At 41.0% G+C, this 21,496-nt stretch overlaps 1 protein-coding gene and 1 long non-coding RNA gene across 3 annotated transcripts in view; both read left to right on the forward strand.

The window, feature by feature from the left end:
- Nucleotides 1–21,496, forward strand: part of plxdc1 (plexin domain containing 1) — a 95,351-nt gene that overhangs the window by 63,014 nt on the left and 10,841 nt on the right. The window lies entirely within an intron of this gene.
- Nucleotides 17,787–19,628, forward strand: LOC106598272 (uncharacterized). The gene is made up of 3 exons (XR_006760755.2): nt 17,787–18,050; nt 18,519–18,673; nt 19,029–19,628. It is a non-coding gene; the product is annotated as an uncharacterized LOC106598272 (long non-coding RNA).

Here is a 21,496-nt window from a genome sequence, read left to right on the forward strand (position 1 = left end):
ATTTAACTAATATTTGTTGTCTTATTTATGCATTTGCTCTTGTCTTTTACAGAATACTATCCTAGTAGCAGACCGATATTTACAATGTACCATGAATACTAGGCTATAATATCAACATACCCTTATTTTACCTGATCCTCTTCTCCTTCAGCTGGTGGAGGTCTATATTTAATCTCTTATAATTTGGGCCAACGATATGAATGAGTTTAAATCAATATGAACAAAAATATCAATGCAACATGAAACAATTTCAACGTTTTTACTGAGTTACAGTTCATATAAGGAAATAAGTCTATTGAAATAATTGGATTTTACATGAATGGGCAGGAGTGCAGTCATGGGTTGGCCTTGGAGGGCATAGGCACACCCACTTGGCAGCCAGGCACAGCCAATCAGAATGATTTTTTTCCGCACAATAGGGCTTTATTATCCCTCCCCCCTCAGACAATCCCTCAGGTGAGGAAGGCAGATGTGGAGGTCCTGGGCTCACATGTTCTGCAGTTGTGAGGCCGGTTGGACGTGCTGCCAAATTCTCGAAAAACGATGTTGCAGGCAGCCAATGGTAGAGAAATTAACATTACATTCTCTGGCAACAGCTCTGGTGGACGTTCCTGCAGTAAGCATGCCAATTGGACGCTCCCTTAAAACTTTAGACATATGTGCATTGTGCTGTGTGACAAAACTGCACATTTTAAAGTGGCCTTTTATTTTCCCCAGCACAAGATGCACATATGTAGGGATTATGCTGTTTAATCAGCTTCTTGATATGCCACACCTGGCAGGTGGATGGATTATCATGGTAAAGGAATATGCTCACTAACAGGGATTAAAACAAAATAAGCTTTTTGTACGTATGGTACATTTCTTTATTTTCAGCTCATGAAACATGGGACCAATGCTTTACATGTTGCATTTATATTTTTGTTTAGTGTATTTCAATTCATGGTGTCAGAATGCTCTGCGGAATAAAGCAATTCAGAACTAACTTGTTGACATGTTCTGTATCTGATTAAAAACCAGATTAACTCATTGCAGAATGTATCCATAATCATGAATAAGCATATTTATTTGACAAGAATACACCTAGTCACCCATCAATCATATCAAACACCTGCACTCCATCAATTACATTGTTATAAATAAATCAAAATAGTAAACAATGCATACATATGCCTTTTATACATGACATAAAAAATAAACATCTGACTCGAAGTAAAGATTACATTATTCATTAATCAATGCCACAAACCTGGGACATCTTAGAGCACCAACCATAGGAAGTATTATTACTATCTGAGATCGCACAGACTAATCTGCTCTTCCATTTTAGGAATTAGACCAGCACAAATAACACAAAATGTAAAACAGGCTGCGTGGTTATGGCATTGAACTGAGCGGACTTGTTTTTACTGCTCCTACCAACTTCAGCAAACTTCTTGTAAATTATTTTAATCTCTTATTTTAAATCCTCGTAACACGAACAACAATTTTCTTGGACAACTTCAGATGTATCTACATCCATTATGAATCGACTTAAACATAGTCCTCCTAAAACAAGAGGGACATCTTTTATCGACAACTTGGTCCAGGCTAGGCCAGGAAAGCCAGCTCTACTAACCTAATTAGCCCTGCAAGCTCAGCTAGCTGCTCACACCACGAGTCCGACATGGCAACCAATGATGTCGACGACCTAAACCAGAACCAGAAGCAAGGGGTTTTGGAAGCAATGTCTGCGATGAGGGAAGACTTTTCCACCAAACTCAAAGGTGTCCTAAGAGGGATTAGTGAGGTTAAACGTGACCTTCAAACCTACTTCACACACTTGGACGAAGCAGAGCAACGCATTAGCATGGTGGAAGATACTCTCGTCACTGTCAAAACAACAACCGAAAAGTTGGAAAAACAGATGGCAGACCTTATTTCAAAACCAAGCTCGCTCGAGAACCACCACAGGAGGTCTAATTTGAGACGGGTTAAATCTACCCGAAAAAGTGGAAAATGGTGATGCAGTTGCATGTCTCGGGAGATGGCTTCCCGAGGCTTTGGGGCCAGATACCTTTCCGGACCCCCTGCACATTGAAAGAGACCATCGGCTTCTGGCTCTTACTGGCCCGAGAAACCACCATCTACTCGAGTCCTTATCATGAAGTTTCTCAAGCAAGGGCCAAGGGTAAGATGATGTATGGGGACCAAGAAATCATGTTCTTCCCTGACCTATCCGCGGACCTGCACCGAAAAAGAAAAGGTTACGAAGGGGTCAAACGCCAGCTCAGGTCCCTCAACATTGCCTATGGAATAGCCTTCCCAGCTAAACTACGTCTGACTTACAATGGACGGTCACACGAGTTTGAATCTCCCTCTCAAGCCAAGGTGTTCATCTGTGGCATACAACGTAAATCTTCTTCCTAGTCATGTTGCCACTGTGAAGTTTACCACCACTCTGGACTACAGAGAATTAAACCATCTTGGATTATGTGACTGTTGGCAAGCTAACTAACATTAGCTAATTTATTAGCTGCTACTGTAGTACTGTAGCTAGCATAAGTTAAGTGAATAATAGGCGAGCTAGCCCACTCAAAGTGTCCTTATATTATTTGTAGCCTGTATGCGCTCATCAGTTAGCTCAGTTTCTTCAGTATTTCAGGCTAGATAGCTGTCCATTGAACGTTTGACGTCATGTTTATTTTTGTTATGTTGATAATTCTCTTCCATTGGATAACATAAACACTGTAAAATGCCGGCGAGTATGTTTAACTCCATGTCAACAGACTCAAAATGACTAAGGTTACCTTATTTAGCCAGTGTTCGAGCCTTAACACAGCGGGACCTTATTCATTCATCCTGCACGACCGAGAAGCATCGGGACAACTTTATATGAAGACTTAAGTTTCGATCATATCCTTGGACTAAAATAATTGACACTCACGTGCAAGCCGGACCTCATGTGCAAAGGGCCTTGGTTAACGTAGCACATATTCAATGGTACTTATTTTTCTCACGTAGCCTGTTCATTTCGGATCTTTAATAGTTTTTTGGGTTTATAAACTTATCATGGTATACCATGTTCACGCTAACCGAGACAACCAGTTGAGGCTACCGAGTGGCGCAGCAGTCTAAGGCACTGCATGTCAGTGCTTGAGGCATCACTACAGCCGACCTGGTTCGAATCCCGGCCGTGATTGGGAGTCCCATAGGGTGGCGCACAATTGGCCCAGCGTCATCTGGGTTTGGCTGGGGTAGGCTGTCATTGTAAATAACTTAACATTTTCGATAGGGTTGAGGTCAGGGCTTTGTAATGGCCACTCCAATACCTTGACTTTGTTGTCCTTTTTGCCACAACTTTGGAAGTGTGCTAGGGGTCATCCATTTGGAAGACCCATTTGCGACCAAGCGTTAACTTCCTGACTGATGTCTTGAGATGTTGCTTCAATATATCAACATAATTTTCCTTTCTCATGATGCCATCTGTTTTGTTAAGTGCACGAGTCCCTCCTGCAGCAAAGCACTGCCACAACATGATGCTGCCACCCCCGTGCTTCACGGTTGGGGTGGTGTTCTTCGGCTTACAAGCCTTCCCCTTTTTCCTCCAAACATAACGATGAACATTATGGCCAAACAGTTCTATTTTTGTTTCATCAGACCAGAGGACATTTCTCCAAAAAGTACTATCTTTGTCCTCATGTGCAGTTGCAAACTGGCTTTTTTATGGTGGTTTTGGATCAGTGGCTTCTTCCTTGCTGAGCGGCCTTTCAGGTTATGTCGATATAGGACTCGTTTTACTGTGGATATAGATACTTTTGTACCTGTTTCTTCCAGCATCTTCACAAGGTCTTTTGCTGTTGTTCTGGAATTGATTTGTACTTTTCGCACCAAAGTACGTTCATCTCTAGGAGACAGAACGCGTCTCCTTCCTGAGCGGTATGACGGCTGCTTGGTCCCACTTGCGTACTATTGTTTGTACAGATGAACGGTGGTACCTTCAAGCGTTTGGAAATTGTTCCCAAGGATGAACCAGGTCTACAATTTTTTTTATCTGAGGTCTTGGCTGACTTCTTTTGATTTTCCCATGATGTCAAGCAAAGAGGCACCAAGTTTGAAGGTAGGCCTTGAAATACATCCAATTGACAATTGACACCTCCAATTGACTCAGGCTAATTGACATCATTTATCAGAAGCTTCTAAAGTCATGACATCATTTTCTAGAATTTTCCAAGTTGTTTTAAGGCACAGTCAACTTAGTGTATGTAAGCTTCTGACCCACTGGAATTGTGATACAGTGAAATAATCTGTCTGTAAACAATTGTAGGAAAAATTACTTGTTAATGCACAAAGTAGATGTCCTAACCGACTTGCCAAAACTATAGTTCGTTAAGAAGACATTTGTGGAGTGGTTGAAAAACGAGTTTTAATGACTCCAACCTAAGTGTATGTAAACTTCGACTTCAACTGTATATGTTGTTTGTTCAAACAGACCTTTACTTATTTTCCTCACTACAAAATATTAATGTGGTCCTTGTGGTTACTAAACATAGTTTAGATATTCCTTTATGCTATAGCTTATTCCATGTCTACATATTTAGTTAAATTACTTCAAATAACTGATACTTACTTCGTGGAATGTCTGTGGAGTTTGTTAGCTATCCAAGCGTAAACAGGTTATTACTAAGCTTAAACAGAATGTCAGTTCCCCCTCACTTGGTCATTGGTTAAAATAATCAACGTCAAGCCTGGCTCTTGAAAATTTTACTTATATAGTGAAAAAGAAAGCCCCTGAGTTTCATGATATTTAGGAACTGTTTTGTGAGTTATTGCAAACCGGGGATATTGGAGAAGCATCGAATGGGGCAATGGGGTAATGATGGTAGGGACAGTATAGGATTAATCATAATAACTGCTTCCCAAAATAATAATTTCTCGTCTTAAAATGTAATTTTTGTAATGCCAGTCCTGGTTATAGGTAACAATCCTTTGTATGAAGTGCCTACATTACATTATTACGCATTTTATTAGTTAATTGTGGAAATAAATAAAAAGGTACATGATTTTTATATATATATATATATATATATATATATATATATATATATATATATATATATATATATATATATATATATATAAAAATAACTAGACACAATACAATTGAGGTAAAGGCATTGGAAATGCTTTTGGCTGTTAGTCTGCTTCTTTTCGGCAGGTGGCACTGTGCTCTTTTTAAAGGATGGATCCCAATCTCTCAAAGGCCCTAGGATCCAGGTAGACAGGGGTGGTCTGCCAGTTATTGGGACGACAACCCAAATTGGGATGGGGAAGGTTTTAGTGGGTGGAATGAATAGTGGAGCACAATTGGAAGTTTTCTCAGTAGCTGTGCAAACATCATGGTACACTCAATATATGGACACTCAATCATCATGGTACTTTTCAGTGGTAAACATATATTATGATAAATAGAATTGAAACGTGTATCTCATTATGGTAAATGGTGAAATATGTAAAGCCACTTGTAATTGTAATGGCTTAGCAAATAATAAGAAAAAACGATCAGTATTTGTCTGGCTAAAAGAGAAGGAATATAATATCTATTGTTTACAAGAAAGTCATTCAACAATTTTAGATTAAGTTGTGTGGAAAATGGACTTCTCCCATGGGCAAAGAAACTCAAAAGGGGTGATGATATTAAATAACAATAATTTTGAGCTGAATGTGCAAATTCTCCAAACAGGTAGATGCATTATTTTAAATATGTTATTGGACCATAAACATATTTGGCTCATTAATCTATACGGTCCAAATAATGATGATCCACACTTCTTTAAATATATAAATAATAATTTATCAAGCCTACAAGCAAACAAGACTATTGTTAGGGTGGCAGATTTGAAATACCTCAGTGTAATTTCCTCAGTAATATATTGGATCTAGTGGATATATGGAGGCTTAAATATCTTGACCTAGTGAGATGTACATGGCGGAGGCTCAATCAAGATAGACGTCTTGAATACTTTCTTATGTCATTCTCGCTGGCACCAAAAGTTTTTTTTAAAGTATTGATAGGGGACAGAATGCGGTTGGACCATCAAATAATTGGCATATACTTATACATATACTATTATAGAATTTCCACAGGGCGAGGATATTGGAAATGTAATCAAAGCCTATTGGATGACAACTTGTTCTTAACCAGGACAGAAGAATTTATAACTTTTTCAGACATTTGGTATTTGGTATTTTATTAAGATCCCCATTAGCTGTTGCAAAAGCAGCAGCTACTCTTCCTGGGGTCCACATAAAACATGAAACATGACATAATACAGAACATTAATAGACAAGAACAGCTCAAGGACAGAACTACATAAAAAAAATGTAAAGGCACACACAGCCTACATATCAATACATACACACAAACCATCTAGGTCAAATAGGGGAGAGGCATTGTACCGTGAGGTGTGGCTTTATCTGTTTTTTTAAACCAGGTTTGCTGTTCATTTGAGCAATATGAGATGGAACAGAGTTCCATGCAATAATGGCTCTATATGTGACCGACCAGCTCGATTCTTTCTTATATAGCAAAATTTGAAATTGTATAAAAGCAGAGACTCAGAGCTAGAAAATGGTATATCATACACTAGGGTTGAGGAATTATGGGAAAGTAATTCTGCTTTGAAAGTTGATACATTTGTAACCTCACTTTTGATAAAATGGCCCTTGAATGTTTTGGTACCTAATGGAGAGCTCTTCTTTGTCTACACCCACTCAGCATCATTAACACCATTTTAAGCTTTAGACCCACCCATCTTTTTAAGGATTCACGTCAGGCTATTGTCGTGTCTTTGGCTATGCCAGATTAAGTGATAGGACATGCTATTCTATAAAATCCTTTCTCTGTAATTAATATTACCTGATTAAGCTAATCATGTAAATGTAATTAACTAGAAAGTCGTTATCTTCTGAATAAACTCTTAAAATACTTAGTAATATTTGACATTGATAGCCGTCATCTTAATCATCTTATTTTCAGTCTCATAATGAAAGTTGTAAATTCTTGGTTATTTTCACAAACCCTGGCTAACAAGTTGAATCAGCAATACAAAATTGGGTTTAATTATTTATCTACTAAATACCTAAACTAATCACACAGAATTACATATACACAGAAGACAAATGATGTCATACAGAAAACGTCCCTGGTGGACGGAGCCGACATTTGTTACACAAAGGAAGGGGGTTGGCTAAAATGAAAGAGCGGGAAGACTTAGGAACAAAGAAACATTTGGAAAAGGAAAATGCAATAAATATTTACTCTGTGCTGTGCTTCGGTAGATTGGTCGTAGATGCTGGCCGGGTTGGCCAACAGATCTTCCTGTCCTCGGGAATGTCAATGGTGGTAAAGTGGATACGTGGTGGTATCTTCGTCTGTGGTTGTTAGACTGGATCCGTCGTCCGTCCTTTCCTAGCCCACGTCTACAGCGGCCGCTGCTAACTCAACGGCTAGGAAGTATCACTTCTGTAGTGAATAAGCTCAAAGTTCATACCATTCGCCACCAAAGCTCACGCCGAGGTTGGCTTAGTTCTGTACGTGACATGTGTGTCCTTCTAACGTAGAGGCTGCAGACCTCACGTACTGGAATATGTGGTTATCTTTTCGTCAAAGGCTTATATAGTGGAGAGGGGGAAGGATGTGTTTCATTGTTTAGAACCCCTGTCTCTTCACAGGGGCGGGCCACTGATCAAGCAGGGCACTTTCCTTATGAAAACTCAATTCTCTCATTTGGAAGCTAAAATTACATTTAATCTCCTAACAAACAATTTCAATATCAAACATTTCAATTGCATAACAATTCCATGTGACTCTGATAACTAGTGGGTGTATACTTTCCCAGGTACAGTTTGTCGTCCTGTCATCAGTCATAATGTCTCAGATGACAACCGAACTGACATCCATACTCATTACGTTCCAAAGCATATTTCCAACTGGTTTTATTACCAAAATATGGTTCCTTTTCCCCATTTGTTTGATGTTCCCAGACTCTCTATATTTAACACAGGCTATTCAACAGTCCTTCAGTAGGGTCAGAAAGAGAGGGGAATGCACCTCAAAACAAAAACCCCACAAAAATAAACCCCAAACTTAAAGGGAGGGAAGGGAGGGTGGCCACCGTCAACGACAGCTCCCGTGCTACACCCCACCCCCCCCCACCCCATCGGAGGCGCCAGAACAGTAACACGCACCACAGGGCTAGTGCAAGGAGCAGGAACAGGACGTACTGGACTGGGCAGGCGCACTAGAGGCCTGATGCGTGGGGCTGGCTTTGGAGGCGCCAGAACAGTAACACACACCACAGGACTAGTGCAAGGAGCAGGAACAGGATACACTGGGTCTAGAAGACGCACTGGAGGTCTGGAGCGCACAGCCTGCACAACCCGTCCTGGCTGAGTTGTTACTGTAGCCCAGCACGGGCAGAGTGCTGGCACAGGGCGAACTGGGCTGTTCTGAGGAATGATGGCTGCCGTGCGTAGAGCAGGCGCAGGGTAGCCTGGGCCTAGGAGACGCACTGGTGGCCAGATGTGCTGAGCAGGCATACTCCTTCCTGGCTGGATGCCCACTCTAGCACGGCACTTGCGGGGGGCTGGTATCGACCGCACCGGACTGTGCGTGCGGATGGGCGAGACCGTGCGCACTTCCGCATAGCACGGTGCTCTCCACGCCAAACGCTCCCCATAATAAGTACGGGGAGTTGGCTTAGGGCTCATCCCTGGCCCAGCCAAACTACCCGTGTGCCCCCCCCAAAAAAAAAAATTGGGGGGCTGCCTCCTCTCCTCCTGAAATGGAGGATATAATGCCTCATACCTCCGTCGTTCCCTCTTGGCTTCCTCCAGCTCCTCCTTCGGGTGCTGGTACTCCCCAGCCTGGCTCCAGGGTCCCTTTCCATCGAGGATCTCCTCCCATGTCCATGACTCCAAGTAGCTCTCCTTCTGCTCCTTCCTCCGCTGCTTGGTCCTTCTTTGGTGGGTGGTTCTGTCACGGGCGGAGTAATGAGTGGACCAAAATGCAGCGGGTATATTGATCATCTTCTTATTTATTGAAGGAAAAACACTTAAACAAAACAAACGACGAAAACAGTCCCGTAAGGTGCACAGACTATACAGGAAACAACCACCCACAAAACACAAGTGAAACAAACCCCAACTAAATATGGCCTCCAATTAGAGGCAACGACAACCAGCTTCCTCTAATTGGAGGTCCTACCAAAACCCAACATAGAAATAGAAAAACTAGATAAACACATAGAAATAGAAAATGTATAACATAAACCAAAAAACCCGAACCACACAAAACCAACACCCCCTGCCACACCCTGACCAAACTACAATAACAAATAACCCCTTTTACTGGTCAGGAGTTAAGTAAAATGTTTAAATGTTTCTTTAGTAACACGATTGCAACGTTGTTTATAGACACGTTACAACTCTCAAATAAACATTACAAAATGTTCTTTTGATATTCACAAAGTAGTCTGACATTCTGTACATTTGATGAACTTTTTGGGAACATTACAAATACTACTACAATGTCACCAAAGTGTCCTGACATTCAGAACCTCCAAAGTACTGACTGAAAACGTAACTAATATCCATATGTAGTCAGATATACCCCCACTTGACATACTGACAATGTTCCATAATGTCTATGTATAATTCTCTCTGCAACTTTAGATGTAACTATGCATGGCTCTATACCAAACGCTCTGAATTGTTATATCCCAACATTAGCCTGACATTTACAAAATTGAAAGGACTAACTGGGAATGTTGTGAAGGTTCCCTAAATGTCACCAAAATCATCATATTGTTAAGTAATTTTAGAACTTGCCTAGACTTAAAAAAAAATTCTTAGGGTTAGGTGTCCCGCTAGCGGGACAACTTCCGGTGAAACTGAAGGGCGCACAATTCAAATAAATAATCGTGAAAATTATGGATATTAAACATTTAGGTACATATAAGTGTCTTATATCGGTTGAAAGCTTAAATTATTGTTAATCTAACTGCACTGTCCGATTTACAGTAGCTATTACAGCGAAAACATGCAATGCGATTGTTTGAGGACGGCGCTCCACATCAAAATATTTTTCCACCGGCACAGGTTTCATAAATTCACAAATAGCGATTAAATATTCACTAACTTCTTGAAAATCTTCCTCTGATTTGTCATCCAAAGGGTCCCAGCTATAACATGTAGTGTAGTTTTGTTAGATAAAATCCTTCTTTATATCCCAAAAAGTCAGTTTAGTTGGCGCCATCAATTTGAGTAATCCACTCGTTCAACTTACAGAGAAAGGAATCCGAAAATCTACCCGTAAACTTTATTTCAACAAGTCAAAATACGTTTCTATTTACTCCTCAGATACCCTAAAATGTAATCAAACTATAATATTTCTTATGGAAAGAAGTATGTTCAATAGGAAACCGATTTTAGCAGGTGTGTCCTGTCTTCATGGCGTGCGCAAACACGAATTTCCAAGACTGTGTCCCTGTACTAAAACTGATATTTCTTATTCGTTTTGGAAGTTACAAGCCTGATACCTTGAACATAGACTGCTGACATCCTGTGGAAGCCATAGGAATTGCATCATGGGAGCTAATTCTCAGTATGCCCTTATACTTTCCATTGTAAGAGCATGGTCTCTCAACAAAAAAACATTCTGGTTGTTTTTTCTTTGGATTTTCTCCTACCATATCTATTGTGTTATATTCTCCTACATTATTTTAACATTTCTACAAACTTCAAAGTGTTTTCTTTCCAATGGTACCAATTATATGCATATCCTGGCTACAGGGCCTGAGCAACAGGTAGTTTACTTTGGGCACGTCATTCAGGAGGAAAAATGAGAAAAAAGGGGCCTAGCTCTAAAAAAAAATATTTCTAATGTCCCCTTATGCTCAGAAAGAAAATGTGACATATAGATCACTAAGGGACATACCGCACAGTAAATATTTTCCTAAGTACTGCGATTTTGTTTGTAGACACACCAGGGCTTTCAAAGGAAAATTCCTAAATGTTATTTGAATATCCCAAAAGTGATCTGACATTCACTGGACTCATTGGGAATGTTTTGTAGAATATTGCCAAAGTGACCTGACAATCCGTACAATTGAGGAACCTTCTGTGAGCATTACAAATACTACTAAAATGTCACCAAAGTGTCCTGACATTCAGAACCTTCAAAGTACATACTTAAAACGTAAGTGACACTCATATGTAGTCAGAAATACAGCGTTACAAGTACACCACCACTTGACTAACTGACAATGATCCATAATGTCTATTTATAATTGTCATTGCAATGTTGAATAACTATGCACGGTTCTTTAGCAAACATTTTGAAATTAGAGTTATATGAAAACATTATCTTTAGGTCAACCTCCAAACGTTACTAAACGTCAAAGTACAATGAGAGGCCCACAAAATGCAGTTTCTGGTAACCACTGGGAACGTAACTTTCGTCAGTGGGTACCTACAGTATCAATAAGGCATGTAACAGTGTGCACGTTCAGGGAAGATTCAAGGACATCTCTTATGACGTTATTAAATAACAATACTGAGCTATTCAGGGTCCCCCACATTTCAACGTCCTGAAGAGACTTGGGACGTAACTTTTGTCAACTGATACCACAGGTACATCTAGGAGACGTTTCATGAAAACATTATTTTTACGTCAACCGCATAACGTTGATAAACGTGAGAAAGTACATTGAGAGCCCCACAAAATGCCGTTTCTGCTATCCACTGGGAACGTAACTTTCGTCGGTGAGTTCCTGCAGTAGCAATGAGGTACGTAACGGTGTGCACGTTCAGGGAAGATTCAAGGACATCTCTTATAACGTTACTAAATAGCGTCATTTAGCTATTTAAGTTGCATGAAAAGACTTGGGATGTAACTTTTGTCAGCTGACACCACAGCTACGTACAAGGCACATTTCGCAATAACGCTGTCATGATTTATGTGGGGACTAAAATAACTTTGTGGTCACATCCTCAAACGTCATTTTCTTTAGCTGAGTTACTACGATATCCCGAAATTGACCTGACATTTAGGGATCTGACCTTCACAACATCTACTAGACTCATTGGGAACGTTCTGTAAAATATTGCCAAAGTGACCAGACATTCAGTACATTTCAGGAACCTTCTGTGAACGTTACAAATACTACTACAATGTCACCAAAGTGTCCTGACACTCAGAATGTCTAAAGTACTTATTTTGAACGTAAGAAATGTTCCTACACACTTAGAAAAACAACGTTACAAGTGTACCACCACTTGACTTACAGACGACGTTCCAAAATGTATTTCTATCTTTCGATTGTAATGTTATATGAAGACAAACCATAGCTCTAAATCTAACATAATGAAATGTTCCTAGGATTTCTCCAAAATAACATGATATTCAGAACCTTTCATGGACTACCAAGGAATGTTTTTAATGTTCCCATGTCTGTATAGCGACCAGATATTTATAACCCCTATAATACTTATTACAAACATTATGAATGTGCCTATTATGTCCCAAACGGGCTATGACATTCAGTACCTTTAGAAGACTTAAGGGGAATGTTACAAATGTCTCATATGTTCCTTGTTAGCAGGGAAACTATTACACATAAGACTGTACCACACAGACCAGTGCAATAGTCTACACATGGAGAGGAACCTAAAGGCACATACAGTACCAACCAAAGTGTGGACCAGTGTTGCCTTGGCTGCAGTCTTCTGGTTGCTCCCTTCTTAAGCACCCGCCGCCTTGGTATCAGTCAACAAGTTGAACTTCAAGTTGAGAGTGGAGTATGCGTTATGTTTTTTATTTAACTTTTATTTAACTAGGCAAGTCAGTTAAGAACAAATTCTTATTTACAATGACGGCCTACACCAGCCAAACCAGGACGACACTGGGCCAGATGTGAACAGCTTGGATTTGAACCAGGGACTGTAGTGACACCTCTTGCACTGAGATGCAGTGCCTTAGACCGCTCCGTACAATATACAGGGTTGGGTAGGTTACTTTCTAAATGTAATCTGTTACAGTTACTAGTTACCTGTCCAGAATTGAAATCAGTAATGTAACTTTTGGATTACCCAAACTCAGTAACGTAATCTGATTACATTCCGTTAATTTTAGATTACTTTCACGTTAAGAGGCATTAAAAGAAGACAAAAATGTATGTTACCAATTGAACGACATCTATTGCAGGATAAATCAATGTTCAAGTTTACATAGCTGAACATATATGGATGTTAAATGTTACTTTATGGGTTGGTTATGCAGGCTTCTTCTAACCCATCGCTTTCTACTACATATAATAATACGATTAAATGATATCTTTACATGAATTATATATATTCATGTCCAAAAATAGATGTAGCAACTACAGATTGCCCCTTTAAGTCCATTAGGCCTATGGATTTTGTTTTATCAGCGTGAAATAGATTGAGCAATAAAAGCCCCACTTTTATTCCATAGGCTGGGATCTGCACTGTGCAGCTGTTGCAAGAGGACATTTTTCACTGGCTGTCCACTGGTTTCAAAAACAATAATTGATAGGCAGCTTAAACTTCTTGAATTCAACCGTTATTGGGCTCAAGTTCTTATTGAGTTTTGTGAACAGCCATCCACAACAACCACAATCCATAAGGCGCAAATAGCTAAATGGGAGAGCAGCAGTGTGATTCACATCAATGCGCTATGTAAATATGAATAATAAGTGATATCCGTATCGCCGTAGACTACACCACTGCTGCCATCCTTACCGCCAAGCGTTTATTCAAGTTACATAATCTTTGGATGCTAACAGCAGTCACACCATTGGAAGACATAGGTTGGACTGTAGCCTACAAAAACCTATTCCTGCTCTTTTCCCGCGATCCATCAAACACATTTGTCATCATAAAATCAAATTTTATTGGTCGCATACACATGTTTAGCAGATGTTATTGCGGGTGTAGCGAAATGCTTGTGTTTCTAGCTCCAACAGTGCAGTAATATCTAACAATTAGTATCTAACAATTTCACAACAATACACACATCTAAAAGGAATCGATCTAAGATTTAAGAACATATAAATATTTGGACGAGCAATGTCGGCGCAGCATAGACTAAAAGTAGAATAGAATACAGTATATACATATGAGATGAGTAATGCAACATATGTAAACATTATTAAAGTGTCTAGTGTTCCATTATTAAAGTGTCCAGTGATTTAAAGTCTATGTGCAGTACAGTATATAGGGCAGCAGCCTCTAAGATGCTAGAGATGGCTATTTAACAGTTTGATGGCCTTGAGATAAAAGCTGTTTTTCAGTCTCTCGGTCCCAGTTTTGATGCACCTGTACTGACCTCACCTTCTGAATGATAGCGGGGTGAACAGGCAGTGGCTCGGGTGGTTGATGTTCTTCTTGGCCTTCCTGTGACATCAGGTGCTGTAGGTGTCCTGGAGTTCAGGTAGTTTGCCCCTGGTAATGTGATAGTGGTCCCTGACTTGTGGTCAGACTCGCTCAGGTGGAACAAACTTAAACTTGCACCTTTTTTTCAATGCGGATTTGAATGTCATTGAGAAAACAGAGAAGTGTCAAAGTGTTTTTTCTCACAAACATTCTTTCTGAATTTAAAAGTAATCCTCGAAGTAATAATCTAGTTTTTCAAAAGTATATGTAATCTGATCACAATATTTTTGCTGGTAACATAACGGATTACAGTTACCATTTTTTGTAATCCCCTTACATGTAACGGATTACATGTAATCCGTTACTCCCCAACCCTGTTTATATAGCAATACCATAATTGTAAATGAATTGTACCCATAATACAGAATAATGAGTTAAACGGTGGACAGCTCCAGATCTGAATGGCAGGAGTGTATATAAGCTTTTGTTACAGCCCAGCTCCAGAAATCCTGGTTGGAGGATTACAGATTTCCTGCTCATACCTTTCTGATTCCGTGAATCCTAAACCGGGATTTCAGGAAAACCAGGGAACTTTTTGAAGGTTCTCAGAATTTTGCAACTCTAGCTGGGACAAAACCTTTCACACACTCCTGGTCTCACAGGACTTCCTGCAATGACTGAAACAGACCAAAGCAGGAGAATAGTGTTCCATGTTGAAATATCTTAACTAGTTGACAGGGGATTAGACTCTGGCACACCCATTGGTTATGGAATAAAGAAAGTGCAAATAAGGTTTGCAATTTGGCATCAATAACATGACAGTAATTCTACCTCAAAAACAAACGTGTGAGTACCAATTCATTTAAAACCCACCATAGCATGTAGGACTAAATAAGATTACTTACCTTTGCCTACAAGATATACTAATGATCTGCTGTCCAGAGGGTAACAGCAAACAGATCAATGTCTTCCCACTGTAAAGTAAGCACACTGCTGATTCAACAGAGGATGCTAATCAATCCATCTCTGAAACCTCTCAAAAAGCCAGAACAAATTAATACAGCTAGCTAGCGTAGCTACATGTCAAGTAGTAATTGAAAAGGGCTACCCACCCCTCACCCACAGACACAAACATTATCAAGAACGCTTAGCTTCACCATCTAAGATAGCTAGCTAGTCAACTAGAAATCTAGACTGCTGGTTTATAAAACCTAAAGAAAGTTAAACTAGTTATGAATTTCACAAGCATTTAAATTGCTAGACAAATAGACATCTAATGTAGCCATCTATTCAGGCTAATGTTGCTAACTAGCTAAACATGAGCTAGCTCAGGGGTGGGCAATTCCAGTCCTCGAGGGCCTGATTGGTGTCACAGTTTTGCCTCAGCCCCAGCTAACACACCTGATTCTAATAATCACCTAATCCCCTATGAAAAAATGAATGGTGGAAAAAAACTATTAGAACCATTTCCATGTTTGACTGCTAGGTTTTATGGGTATTATGACTCATACTATGGTACACTATAGGCTCGCGCGCTTAGTAGTGATGTGCCGGTAGGCCTTAGAGAAGAAATTCAATTGAAAAAATGTAAATGGGAAAAATGCAAATCAAAATGTGATCAAATCAACAACAAAAAATGTCACTTGCGCCGAATACACCAGGTGTGTAGACCTTACAGTGAAATGCTTACTTACAAGCCCTTATTAACCAACAATGCAGTTTTAAGAAAATACCTAAAAAAAGTAAGAGATAAGAATAACAAATAATTAAAGAGCAGCAGTAAAATAACAATAGAGGGGCTATATACAAGGGGTAACGGCACAGAGTCAATGTGCGGGGGCACCGGTGTCGAGGTAATTGAGGTAATATGTACATGTAGGTAGAGTTATTAAAGTGACTATGCATAGATAATAACAGAGAGTAGCAGCAGCGTAGAAGGAGGGGGGGGGCAATGCAAATAGTCTGGGCAGCCATTTGATTAGATGTTCAGGAGTCTTATGGCTTGGGGGTAGAAGCTGTTTAGAAGCCTCTTGGACCTGGACTTGGCACACTGGTACCGCTTGCCATTTGGTAGCAGAGAGGTCCTGGATGTCAGGAAGCTTGGCCCCGGTGATGTACTGGGTCGTACGCACTACCCTCTGTAGTGCCTTGTGGTCGGAGGCCGAGCAGTTGCCATACCAGGCAGTGATGCAACCCGTCAGGATGCTCTCGATGGTGCAGCTGTAAAACCTTTTGAGGATCTGAGGACCCATGCCAAATCATTTCAGTCTCCTGAGGGGGAATAGGTTTTGTCATGCCCTTTTCACGACTGTCTTGGTGTGCTTGGACCTTGTTAGTTGGTTGGTGATGTGGACGCCAAGAACCTGCTCCACTACAGCCTCGTCAATGAGAATGAGGGTGTGCTTGTTTCTCCTTTTCCTGTAGTCCACAATCATCTCCTTTGTCTTGATCACGTTGAGGGAGAGGTTGTTGTCCTTGCACCGCACGTTCAGGTCTCTGGCATCCTCCCTATAAGCTGTCTCATGATTGGTTGATTCCATTGCCACTCCACAATTCTGCTCTAATACAGTTAAATGGCAGAGGGCTTCTGTCTAGTTTCTGAAGAACTAGCCAATTGCTCATCTAGATAGCTAGATTTATCTCCCAAGAGACCACCAACAAAAATACCATTGAAGGGCCTCCCGAGTGGCGCAGTGGTCTAAGGCACTGCATCGCAGTGCTGAGGCATCACTACAGACTGGGGTTCGATCTCAGCCTGTGTCACAACCGCCCGTGACCGGGAGTCCCATAGGGCGGCACACAGAGTCATCCGGGTTAGGGGAGGATTTGGCCGGGGGGGGCTTTCCTTTCCTGCGACTCCTTGTGGTGGGCTGGGCGCCTGCAAGCTGACTTCAGTTGTCAATTGAATGGTGTTTCCTCCGACACATTGGTGTGGCTGGTTTCCAGGTTAAGCGAGCAGGTGTTAAGAAGCAGCACGGCTTGTTGGGTCATGTTTCGGAGGACGCATGACTCAACCTTCGCCTCTCCTGAGCCCGTTGGGGAGTTGCAGCTATGAGACAAGATCGTAACTACCAATTGGATATCACGAAAAATTGGGGAGAAAAAGGGGGTAAAATTACTTTATCAATCCTTGGGCCTTCTCTAAAGGCCTAGAAGGCGGTTATAGTTCCCCACTGGTACAGACACACTGCTGGCTAAACGCAACAGTCTCTTGCACTTGAATGAATTGAGGAATAATTGTACTTACCATGACTGTGAAATGTGGTTGTCTCACCTAGCTACCTTAAGATGAAGTTCCTGCATATCACTGGTAGAAACGGGCCAGCTAATTGTTCTGGTTGTAAGCAAACCACAATATCCAGAATTCATAGCGATTTCAGGACATAGTGCTGCCCTGAGGAGGTGTATCCAATTGTTGTGATAAAAATCTAAATGTCTGTGTTTGTAGCCAGCACTTTCAGCCAGAGGATTTCAAAACGGAACTGAAGTCTCAACCGATGGGGTTGCATATGTCGTTGAAAAGTGATGCTATTCCATCGACTTTCCCCTTCACTTCAAAGAGGAAGGCCTCCGGTCAGCCAACATCAGCACAGAAGAAAATCAGTCAAGCTGAGGTAACGTAGCTAATGTTACCTAGCTAACTAGCTAGCTAACTACATTTGTTTACCTAAACCAAACTCTAGCTAGCTAGCATTCAAAATCCACTGGCTTGACTATCTGGTGGTGTGATTTGTAGCTTTGCAAGCTAACGTTAACTTTGTTAGCTTACGTTAGCTAGCCAGCTAACTAACTTCCACAGAGGCGAATGTGACTAACGTTATGGGTTATATTTAAAGTCTGATCCCATCAACATCTGCAGCGGCATCAACATTAAGCTCAGCACCAGCAATTAGTGTAAATCACCTTCTAAAATCTTACTAAAATCTATTAAATCTTTCCATGACTCCATGATGAGCAAATAAATATACTGTTGAGGGTGGGTATTGTGTGTGAAGGTTAGTATGCATGATCTATTGAGTGTGTATTGATGGGGATAAAGTAGTAAAAAGTTGGCTAATCACTGACTACTGTGTGTCCTACAGACTAATCCTGCTGCTGATGATGATGATGATGATGATGGCATTGACCCTAGCTTTAGTAGCACAGAGCCTGTAGACCCATTGGATGAAAGCTTTCAGCCTGGAATAAGGTCAAGCTCAAGGTCATCTGACTTCGAAACAAGCCAGGACAGCCAAAGGTATTTAAATCACCAATACACTAAACTGTCTACAATAGTGCTCCTCAAACTTTTCACACCCTTGCAGTCAGTTCATTGGGGAGAGGGGCTGTTAGTATACCTTTTTAGCCTATTCACTCTATTGTTGGCAATGCTTGTCTACTCAACAGCACAGCTGTAGGTGCTCATACACAACAATACATGACCAGACTGTGTACAAGTCAAGCCAACTCAAACATTTCACGTCTTTGCTGACATCCCATTTCCCATCCCCGGGTATGTGTAACAAAACACATACCCGTCTACTGTTCCCATTTTTGTTTACAAATGAACCTAGTTTATTATCATATCATGATTAGTCTTCATGTCTTTCCAGGAGACTTACAGTACATTTAAATCTTCTGCGAGAGGTCGAAGCAGTGGGTGGTGAAGAACATCGCCAAAGCCTGCTAAACCAGCTGCCATAACCCAACACAAAAAGAGGTTCACTAGCTGAAGAACATTCTGGAACCTGCCTGAAACATTCAACCAACACATATCCACATTCAGTTAGACTGATGTTGTAGTATAATATAGAATGCCTTGTATGTTCACAACTTCATTGTGGTATAGATATTATTAGCTGTTGTACATATGTACTTTATATAAAGGTGTTTTATATAATATTTTTCACAAGAGTACTGACAAGTGACGAAATGATTCCAGCTACAGATATTTTTTGGCAGAAGTAGAGATTTCATTTTGTTTTTACAACTTTCTCCCTGTCTTTGTTTCATAGCAAGTCATTTATAGTGTATAGTGCCTTGCAAAAATTATTCATACCCCTTGGATTTCTTCACATTTTGTGTTACAAAGTAGGATTCAAATTGATTTAATTGTATTTTTCTGTCAACAATTTACAGATAATAGTCTGTAATGTCAGTGGAAGAACATCTTTAAAAAAATGTTTTAATAGAAATTAAATAACTAAAATATAGTTGTTGCGTAAGATTCAGCTCCTTGAGTCAATACATGTTAGAAACACCTTTGGCAGCGTTTTCAGTTGTGGATCTTCTTGGTTAAGTCTCTAAGAACTTTATACACCTGGATTGTGTAATATTAGCCCATTATTATTTTCCTAATTCTTCAAGCTCTGTCAAGATGTTGGGGATCATGGCTAGACATCCATTTTCAAGTCTTGCCATATATTGTCAAGCAGATCTGTAACTTGGTCTCTCAGGAACATTCACTGTCTTCTTGGTAAGCAACTCTTGTGTAGATTTGGCCTTGTATTGAAAAATATTGTCCTGCTCAAAGGTGAATTCTTCTCCCAGTGCTCTCCACGGCCGATGTAAGACCTTTAAACAGGTTAACATTCACAAAGCCACAGGGCCAGACGGATTACCAGGACGCGTACTCAGAGCATGCGCTGACCAGCAGGCAAGTGGCTTTTTAAGCTCTTCCCGACCCAGTCTGTAATACCTACATGTTTCAAGCAGACCACCATAGTCCCTGGGCCCAAGAACGCCATGGTAACCTGTCTAAATGACTCTCTCCATAGCACTTACACCTGTAGCCATGAAATGCTTTGAAAGGCTGGTCATGGCTTACATCAACACCATAATCCCAGACACCCTGGACCCATTACAATTTTTATACCTCCCCAAAAGATCCACAGATGACACAATCTCTATTGCATTCCACACTGCCCTTTCTCAACTGCGCAAGAGGAACACCTTTCTGAGAATGCTGTTCATTGACTACAGCTCAGAATTCAACACCATAGTGTCAGCTTGTCACCAAATTAAGGACCCTGGGACTGAACAACTCCCTCTGCAACTGGATCCTGTACTTTTAGTAGGCCGCCATTGTAAATAAGAATTTGTTCTTAACTGACTTGCCTAGTTAAATAAAGGTTAAATAAAAAATAAAACTTCCTAACAGGCCGTCCCCAGGTGGTGAGGGTAGGCAACAACACATCCTTCACACTGACCCTCAACACAGGGGCCCCTCAGGTGGGGGGGGGTTAGGCCCCTTCTGTACTCCCTGTTCCCCCATGACTGGGTGCCGACGACTCCAACGGCATCATTAAGTTTACCTACGACATGACGGTGGTAGGCCTGATCACCGACAAAGATGAGACAGCCTATAGGGAGGTCAGAGACCTGGCAGTGTGGAGTCAGGACAACAACCTCTCCCTCATCGTCCGCAAGACAAAGAAGCTGATCGTGGACTACAGGAAACAGAGGGCCGAGCACGCACCCATCCACATCAATGGGGCTCTAGTGGAGCTGGTCGACAGCTTCAAGTTCCTCTGCGTCCACATCACTATGGATCTATCATGGTCCACACACACACCAACACAGTCATGAAGAGGGCACGACAACGCCTCTCCCTCCTCAGGAGGCTGAAAATATTTGGCATGAGCCCTCAGATCCTCAAAAAGTTATACAGCTGCACCATTGAAAGCATCTGGCTGCATCACCGCTTGGTATGGCAACTGCTTGGCATCCAACTGTAAGGTGTAACAGAGGGTAGTTCGTACGGCACAGTACATCACTTGGGGTGAACTCCCTGCCATCCAGGAACTCTATACTAGGTGGTGTCAGATGAAGGCCCTAAAGATTGTCAAAGACTCCAGCCACCCAAGTCATAGTCTGTTACCGCAGGCAAGCGGTACCGATGCACCAAGTCTGGAACCAACAGGACCCTTAACAGCTTCTATCCCCAAGCCAGTTAGTTACATTTACATTTTTTACATTTTAGTCATTTAGCAGACGCTCTTATCCAGAGTGACTTACAGTAGTGATTGCATACAATTCATACATTTCATTTTAATTACATGCATTTTTTTTTTTGTACTGG

The sequence above is a fragment of the Salmo salar genome, chromosome 19, assembly GCF_965601325.2.
Source record: "Salmo salar chromosome 19, fSalSal1, whole genome shotgun sequence".
In the NCBI taxonomy this organism is placed as follows: Eukaryota; Metazoa; Chordata; class Actinopteri; order Salmoniformes; family Salmonidae; genus Salmo; species Salmo salar.